This window comes from Poecilia mexicana, unplaced genomic scaffold, assembly GCF_051168715.1.
Source record: "Poecilia mexicana isolate PSO_F unplaced genomic scaffold, ASM5116871v1 scaffold_10, whole genome shotgun sequence".
Classification (NCBI taxonomy): domain Eukaryota; kingdom Metazoa; phylum Chordata; class Actinopteri; order Cyprinodontiformes; family Poeciliidae; genus Poecilia; species Poecilia mexicana.
The window spans coordinates 28,940,111-28,949,256 of NW_028263379.1; the positions used below are offsets into that span (position 1 = coordinate 28,940,111).

At 41.2% G+C, this 9,146-nt stretch overlaps 4 non-coding genes across 4 annotated transcripts; all 4 read left to right on the plus strand.

Annotated features, from left to right (window-relative positions):
• Window positions 1-1,206: 1,206 nt before the first annotated feature.
• On the plus strand, window positions 1,207-1,288 carry trnas-gcu (transfer RNA serine (anticodon GCU)). Its single transcript has one exon. It is a non-coding gene; the product is annotated as a tRNA-Ser (tRNA).
• A 1,227-nt stretch (window positions 1,289-2,515) lies between these two features.
• Window positions 2,516-2,597, plus strand: trnas-gcu (transfer RNA serine (anticodon GCU)). Its single transcript has one exon. It is a non-coding gene; the product is annotated as a tRNA-Ser (tRNA).
• Window positions 2,598-3,579: 982 nt separating this feature from the next.
• trnas-acu (transfer RNA serine (anticodon ACU)) lies at window positions 3,580-3,661 on the plus strand. Its single transcript has one exon. It is a non-coding gene; the product is annotated as a tRNA-Ser (tRNA).
• A 982-nt stretch (window positions 3,662-4,643) lies between these two features.
• trnas-gcu (transfer RNA serine (anticodon GCU)) lies at window positions 4,644-4,725 on the plus strand. The gene has a single exon. It is a non-coding gene; the product is annotated as a tRNA-Ser (tRNA).
• Window positions 4,726-9,146: the final 4,421 nt, after the last annotated feature.

Genomic DNA, 9,146 nt, shown 5'->3' on the forward strand with positions numbered 1-9,146 from the left:
GCCTTGGAAACTTTGTCTTTGGTACTGGTCTACTATGTACAGTTGAAAAACAATCACACTGGCATCTATAAGCCTTGGTCAAGGCTATGTTGCTTATTCTTTCAATTCTGGCATGTACTCTCATGATGAAGACTAAAGAACCAAAATGTCATAAAATGCATTTTGGCACTCAGTCATGCACATAGACTCTGGAGGGAGACTTGAGTACTACACAAGATTCTTGATCATCTGTGATGGGACAGTTAAATGACTGAGCACTACAGACAAGAACATTCTGGAGAATGCAGGCATCGATCCCGCTACTTCTCGCATGCAAAGCAAGCGCTCTACCACTTGAGCTAATTCCCCACACATGCCCAAGATAAAGGTTTGAAAAATCTCATGATTTTCAGGAAATTGTATTCAAAAGAACATCAAAGGAGCTCTGTGTAAACCCTTTACCCAGTCTACAACAGATTGTACTACTTGTCAAAATGCTCAATCTTAAATGAAAAGTCCAAGCTACCGTGAAAAGGACATTCTGGAGAATGCGGGCATCGATACTGCTACTTCTCGCATGCTAAGCGAGCGCTCTACCACTTGAGCTAATTCCCCACACAGCTCCAAGAAAAAGGTTTGAAAAATCTCACGATTTTCAGGAAATTGTATTCAAAAGAAAATCAAAGGAGCTCTGTGTAAATCCTTACCCAGTCTACAACAGATTGTGGTACATGTCAAACTACTCGATCTTAAACGAAAAGTCCAATCTACCGTGAAAAGGACATTCTGGAGAATGCGGGCATCGATCCCGCTACTTCTCGCATGCTAAGCGAGCGCTCTACCACTTGAGCTAATTCCCCACACAGCTCCAAGAAAAAGGATTGAAAAATCTCACGATTTTCAGGAAATTGTATTCAAAAGAACATCAAAGGAGCTCTGTGTAAACCCTTTACCCAGTCTACAACAGATTGTACTACTTGTCAAAATGCTCAATCTTAAATGAAAAGTCCAAGCTACCGTGTCAAGGACGTTCTGGAGAATGCGGGCATCGATCTCGCTACTTCTCGCATGCGAAGCGAGCGCTCTACCACTTGAGCTAATTCCCCACACTTTGCAAGGAAAATTAATCAGAAAACCTCAGGGTTTTAAGTGGGGTCCGTTCCAACGACCATCCAGACTTCTGTGCAAAGCTTGATTGTCTCTCCTTCAGTAAGTGCCAGAAACAAGGGCGAGGTGGCCGAGTGGTTAAGGCGATGGACTGCTAATCCATTGTGCTCTGCATGCGTGGGTTCGAATCCCATCCTCGTCGGAAGATTTAGGTTGTGAAGTGGCCTTGGAAACTTTGTCTTTGGTACTGGTCTACTATGTACAGTTGAAAAACAATCACACTGGCATCTATAAGCCTTGGTCAAGGCTATGTTGCTTATTCTTTCAATTCTGGCATGTACTCTCATGATGAAGACTAAAGAACCAAAATGTCATAAAATGCATTTTGGCACTCAGTCATGCACATAGACTCTGGAGGGAGACTTGAGTACTACACAAGATTCTTGATCATCTGTGATGGGACAGTTAAATGACTGAGCACTACAGACAAGAACATTCTGGAGAATGCAGGCATCGATCCCGCTACTTCTCGCATGCAAAGCAAGCGCTCTACCACTTGAGCTAATTCCCCACACATGCCCACGATAAAGGTTTGAAAAATCTCATGATTTTCAGGAAATTGTATTCAAAAGAACATCAAAGGAGCTCTGTGTAAACCCTTTACCCAGTCTACAACAGATTGTACTACTTGTCAAAATGCTCAATCTTAAATGAAAAGTCCAAGCTACCGTGAAAAGGACATTCTGGAGAATGCGGGCATCGATCCTGCTACTTCTCACATGCTAAGCGAGCGCTCTACCACTTGAGCTAATTCCCCACACAGCTCCCAGAAAAAGGTTTGAAAAATCTCACGATTTTCAGGAAATTGTATTCAAAAGAAAATCAAAGGAGCTCTGTGTAAATCCTTACCCAGTCTACAACAGATTGTGGTACATGTCAAACTACTCGATCTTAAACGAAAAGTCCAATCTACCGTGAAAAGGACATTCTGGAGAATGCGGGCATCGATCCCGCTACTTCTCGCATGCTAAGCGAGCGCTCTACCACTTGAGCTAATTCCCCACACAGCTCCAAGAAAAATGTTTGAAAAATCTCACGATTTTCAGGAAATTGTATTCAAAAGAACATCAAAGGAGCTCTGTGTAAACCCTTTACCCAGTCTACAACAGATTGTACTACTTGTCAAAATGCTCAATCTTAAATGAAAAGTCCAAGCTACCGTGTCAAGGACGTTCTGGAGAATGCTGGCATCGATCTCGCTACTTCTCGCATGCGAAGCGAGCGCTCTACCACTTGAGCTAATTCCCCACACTTTGCAAGGAAAATTAATCAGAAAACCTCAGGGTTTTAAGTGGGGTCCGTTCCAACGACCATCCAGACTTCTGTGCAAAGCTTGATTGTCTCTCCTTCAGTAAGTGACAGAAACAAGGACGAGGTGGCTGAGTGGTTAAGGCGATGGACTGCTAATCCATTGTGCTCTGCATGCGTGGGTTCGAATCCCATCCTCGTCGGAAGATTTAGGTTGTGAAGTGGCCTTGGAAACTTTGTCTTTGGTACTGGTCTACTATGTACAGTTGAAAAACGATCACACTGGCATCTATAAGCCTTGGTCAAGGCTATGTTGCTTATTCTTTCAATTCTGGCATGTACTCTCATGATGAAGACTAAAGAACCAAAATGTCATAAAATGCATTTTGGCACTCAGTCATGCACATAGACTCTGGAGGGAGACTTGAGTACTACACAAGATTCTTGATCATCTGTGATGGGACAGTTAAATGACTGAGCACTACAGACAAGAACATTCTGGAGAATGCAGGCATCGATCCCGCTACTTCTCGCATGCAAAGCAAGCGCTCTACCACTTGAGCTAATTCCCCACACATGCCCACAATAAAGGTTTGAAAAATCTCACGATTTTCAGGAAATTGTATTCAAAAGAACATCAAAGGAGCTCTGTGTAAACCCTTTACCCAGTCTACAACAGATTGTACTACTTGTCAAAATGCTCAATCTTAAACGAAAAGTCCAATCTACCGTGAAAAGGACATTCTGGAGAATGCGGGCATCGATCCCGCTACTTCTCGCATGCTAAGCAAGCGCTCTACCACTTGAGCTAATTCCCCACACAGCTCCAAGAAAAAGGTTTGAAAAATCTCACGATTTTCAGGAAATTGTATTCAAAAGAACATCAAAGGAGCTCTGTGTAAACCCTTTACCCAGTCTACAACAGATTGTACTACTTGTCAAAATGCTCAATCTTAAATGAAAAGTCCAAGCTACCGTGACAAGGATGTTCTGGAGAATGCGGGCATCGATCCCGCTACTTCTCGCATGCTAAGCGAGCGCTCTACCACTTGAGCTAATTCCCCACACTTTGCATGGAAAATTAATCAGAAAACCTCAGGGTTTTAAGTAGGGTCCGTTCCAACGACCATCCAGACTTCTGTGCAAAGCTTGATTGTCTCTTCTTCAGTAAGTGACAGAAACAAGGATGAGGTGGCCGAGTGGTTAAGGCGATGGACTACTAATCCATTGTGCTCTGCATGCGTGGGTTCGAATCCCATCCTCGTCGGAAGATTTAGGTTGTGAAGTGGCCTTGGAAACTTTGTGTTTGGTACTGGTCTACTATGTACAGTTGAAAAACAATCACACTGGCATCTATAAGCCTTGGTCAAGGCTATGTTGCTTATTCTTTCAATTCTGGCATGTACTCTCATGATGAAGAGTAAAGAACCAAAATGTCATAAAATGCATTTTGGCACTCAGTCATGCACATAGACTCTGGAGGGAGACTTGAGTACTACACAAGATTCTTGATCATCTGTGATGGGACAGTTAAATGACTGAGCACTACAGACAAGAACATTCTGGAGAATGCAGGCATCGATCCCGCTACTTCTCGCATGCAAAGCGAGCGCTCTACCACTTGAGCTAATTCCCCACACAGCTCCAAGAAAAAGGTTTGAAAAATCTCACGATTTTCAGGAAATTGTATTCAAAAGAACATCAAAGGAGCTCTGTGTAAACCCTTTACCCAGTCTACAACAGATTGTGGTACATGTCAAAATACTCGATCTTAAACGAAAAGTCCAATCTACCATGAAAAGGACATTCTGGAGAATGCAGGCATCGATCCCGCTACTTCTCGCATGCAAAGCGAGCGCTCTACCACTTGAGCTAATTCCCCACAAAGCTCCAAGAAAAAGGTTTGAAAAATCTCACGATTTTCAGGAAATTGTATTCAAAAGAACATCAAAGGAGCTCTGTGTAAACCCTTTACCCAGTCTACAAGAGATTGTGGTACATGTCAAAATACTCGATCTTAAACGAAAAGTCCAAGCTACCGTGACAAGGACGTTCTGGAGAATGCGGGCATCGATCCCGTTACTTCTCACATGCGAAGCGAGCGCTCTACCACTTGAGCTAATTCCCCACACTTTGCAAGGAAAATTAATCAGAAAACCTCAGGGTTTTAAGTATGGTCCCTTCCAACGACCATCCAGACTTCTGTGCAAAGCTTGATTGTCTCTCCTTCAGTAAGTGACAGAAACAAGGACGAGGTGGCCGAGTGGTTAAGGCGATGGACTGCTAATCCATTGTGCTCTGCATGCGTGGGTTCGAATCCCATCCTCGTTGGAAGATTTAGGTTGTGAAGTGGCCTTGGAAACTTTGTATTTGGTACTGGTCTACTATGTACAGTTGAAAAACGATCACACTGGCATCTATAAGCCTTGGTCAAGGCTATGTTGCTTATTCTTTCAATTCTGGCATGTACTCTCATGATGAAGACTAAAGAACCAAAATGTCATAAAATGCATTTTGGCACTCAGTCATGCACATAGACTCTGGAGGGAGACTTGAGTACTACACAAGATTCTTGATCATCCGTGATGGGACAGTTAAATGACTGAGCACTACAGACAAGAACATTCTGGAGAATGCGGGCATCGATCCCACTACTTCTCGCATGCAAAGCGAGCACTCTACCACTTGAGCTAATTCCCCACACAGCTCCAAGAAAAAGGTTTGAAAAATATCACGATTTTCAGGAAATTGTATTCAAAAGAACATCAAAGGAGCTCTGTGTAAACCCTTTACCCAGTCTACAACAGATTGTGGTACTTGTCAAAATGCTCAATCTTAAATGCAAAGTCCAAGCTACCGTGACAAGGACGTTCTGGAGAATGCAGGCATCGATCCCCCTACTTCTTGCATGCTAAGCGAGCGCTCTACCACTTGAGCTAATTCCCCACACTTTGCAAAGAAAATTAATCAGGTACCCTCAGGGTTTTAAGTAGGGTTCGTTCCAACGACTTTCCAAAGACTTCTGTGCAAAGCTTGATCCTTTCCCCTTCAGTCAGTAAAGGAAACAAGGACGAGATTGCTGAGTGGTTGTGGTGATGGATTGCTAAACTGGTGTGTTCAGCAAGCGTGGGTTCAAATCCCATCCTTTTTGGAAGCTTTAGGTTGAGAAGTGGCCTCAGAAACAGTTAACTTTGTCTATGATATGGGTGTGCTAATGGACAGGGATCTACAGCTTTTGGTCTAGGCTAGATTGTTAAAATGCCCGTTTAAACAGCAGCTCGTTTAGCCGGGCTTTAAAGACAGACAGCGTGACAGAGTGTGTTTGATTTGGGAATGTGGACGTTTACTCGAAATAGTAGAATCATGTGCATATGTTGTACATTTGCATTATAAAGATGCTTTCTTTCCAGAAAGGCGCATTCACTAAGCTGCACCGGTACTGGTATTACTCACTGCTCTTTTTTTAAGTTTTGCTCAGAGCTCCAGGATGATCAGTCTGGATTAATCTAAACCCTAATAAACTCTCATTAACAGAAGATAAATATGATCTCTGTACAAATCCTTCCATTGGCGATGTTTTCTATCAGAGCCAAAACGCTCCACAATGCGACATATTTTTGCGCAGCTATGTACATACGGGATTATACACATCTTAATCACCTTAAAAATAATCAAACCTATATGGAGTTAATCTGCTTGTCCAACGCTGTTTTTTTTTTTTTTTTTTTTTTAGTGAGAATGAAATTACCCCATAGATGCATTCCATGCGCTTCGGCCAACAGACCAATGCATTACATGTTTATGAGACAAAAACTGAGGAAACGTACTATTTACATTTGAGTGAGGTTTTCACATCCTTTTATTTTCTTTATTTGTGTGCGTGTTAGTTTATTGTCTTTGGATAAATGTGGTTCAGTTTCACCGTTTACGTTTAAGCAATGAAATATTAAAATCATGAAAAACATCAGTTTGGTGCTTCTTGATCTAAATAACTCTGAATGTAGTCAGCTTTCAGTGTATTTAGTTGAGTATTGACGCTTTGTAGTTTGATATTGTTCACAGAAAAGGTTTGCGTGGCTGCCGCACATTTTAATGTCAGCGAAAAAGTGTGCGTGTATTTACACAAATTTTGACGCAAAGTTAATTTTTATACATGCCGACTTTAGTGTAAAATATGGGACCGCACATTTTTTGTGCGTACGCACGCTTTATGCATGAGGCCCCTGGATTGGAAGTTAATAAATGCTTTAGGTATAAATGTTTCTATGTGATGTGGCAAAATGGAAAAAATGATCTGCCAATAAATTCACCTAACTTAGACATAAAACAAGCATAATACTTGCAGGCACAATACAGCAGCTATTCATTCTAAAAGACAATTGAAAAACCTGTAATCAGTAAAATATTTAATAGCAAGGCTCTCATTTTCATAAATTACATCTTTATGTGTGTGTTGGTGTAATGCATATGTCGTCTCCACTGGCTCGGTTTGACCAAGTTCCTGTTGCTTCAAACTTCAGTTATTTATCTGACTGTAGATGTGGTTAAGATCTGTAGTCAGATCTTAACCACAGATCTGACTGTAGAGCAATTTCTTGAAGATAAGATCATCAGCCTTGATTGTTTTCTTATTTACATCATTTTGAAGACTATCTGGCATAAAGAGTTACCAAATGAATGTTTATTGATGTTCTTATCAACTTAAAAAGTATAGTATCAATGAAAAAAGTTTGTTTAAAGCACCTTTTTCTCTCACCGCTGACATTTGTCTTTCTACACCCTTTAACTGCTTATATTATAAGTCCTGAAGCACCAACAGGACAGGTTTTTATTTTTTTCAAAATAAAAGAAGGCACAAACACTCTGCTCATCAAAACATTTTGATTGATTACTTAGTGACCCTGGTGATAATAGACACACAGTCTGGTTTTGGTTGCCCGGTGTGAACTCCTAATTTTTTAAAAAATTAAATTTTTTGTTTGTTTGTTTCCACTAATTAAATATCCTGATTTGTTCACCAGTTGTTCAAAATGTAGCAGACTTTGCTAAAGTGCTCTGGAAAACATCTCTGTTTTCACATCTGTGTCCAACCTGGACGCACTTCCTGTTAAATCGGTTTTCTCCAACTTGCTCACTTTGTGTTTGCTTCATAAGGGCTTTTGCACTTTTTTGTCTTGCTTTTTGGTCTATTTTGGTTCCCGTAAGGTCGCAGAGTGTGGCCTTACGTGACCCGGTGAGCTGTAGCCTATAAGCACAACAAACATTAAGCGTTCACTCCTTCCAGTCTTTCCCAGAGCATTCTTTAATTTTGGATCCTTGATTTTCACCCGGCCTGTGTGTTTTTCTGCGCCCTTACCCTGTGACAACTGCCGTAGACAACCAGTGTTTGCCAGTAAGCGCGCAGTTTGCCCCAGCGCGCTCACCTCTCAGTTTATTTTTCTACCAGTAAATTACATGGACCGAAAGCCGCAGCTGTTTGAGTGAATCACGTTTGGACAAAAATAACAAAACCGGCAGAAATCAAAAAAAAAAAAAAAAACATGCTTTGCTGCCTGGTGATTATAAGCGTTTGGTAAACAGCGATACCCTCAGATCTCGCCAAGTTTTTGTCTGGAATTCCCCTCATACTCCTGTAATGATGCAGAACATGCTTGGGCCCGGAGACAAACCTTACTTCTCTGCCCCGGCTTTGATAAACCGTTAATGCAGAGCACCTCACATGATAGGCCAACACTAAAGCAGTGCATAATAGTAAAATGGAAGGAAGATGATATGTAGGTTCACTTGTCTTTCTAGAAATAAAGCTAAAAGCATTTCTTTCCCAAGTTTTGTCAGCTCCCCTTAACTGAGATTGCTCAGAAAATAATGAGCATGAAGCGACAGTGGAGAGGAAAAACTCCCCTTTAACAGGAAGAAACCTCCAGCAGAACCAAAACCGGGCTGGAGAAAGTAAACAGAAGCCCTGATCCAGGAGTCCTTTTGTATGTTAAAGAAGAGGATACATAAAAAAAACAGAGAGAACATGAAGTTAAAAGCTGAAATAACAACAAATAAGGAAAATTGGAGAGTAGAAAGAAAACATAGCAAAGACAAAAAGTGGTAACTACGTCCTCTAGCAGCCTGAACCCATAGCAGCGTTTACAGAGATGGCTCAGGATGACCTCAGGGTTTATTTGTGACGAGGACAATCTTTAATTCTATTCTGGATTTAACAAGGAGCCGACAAAGAGAAGCTAAGATGGGAGAAATGTGATCTCTCTTTCTAATTTTTCAGGTTTTTAAACCCTTCAAATAAAAATAGCCTCAGAAATCTGGGTGCTCTCTTCGACAGTTCTCTGTCATTGGACAATCATTGCAAATTGTTAGTTCGCAACTGTTTTTATCATTTAAGGAATATTTCGAAGCTGCAAGCTATTTTATCACAGAAGGAATTAGAAATGATTGTCCATGCTTTTATTTCTTCTTGTTTAGATTATTGTAAGAGCCTTTTAGTGGGGATAAGTAAATCCTCCATGGCTTCTCTTCAGTCTGTGCAAAACGTTGCAGCCAGGCTTTTAACTAGAACACACAGAACAGATCACATAACTCCTGTTTTGGCCTCTCTTCACTGGCTCCCGGTGTATTTTAGGACTCATTTTAAAATTTTGGTTTTAACTTTTAAAGCACTTCATGGTGAGGCTCCCAAATATATGTTGGACCTTTTGAAGCGTCTCTGACATCTAGGACTCTGAGGTGTTATAATCAGATGCTGC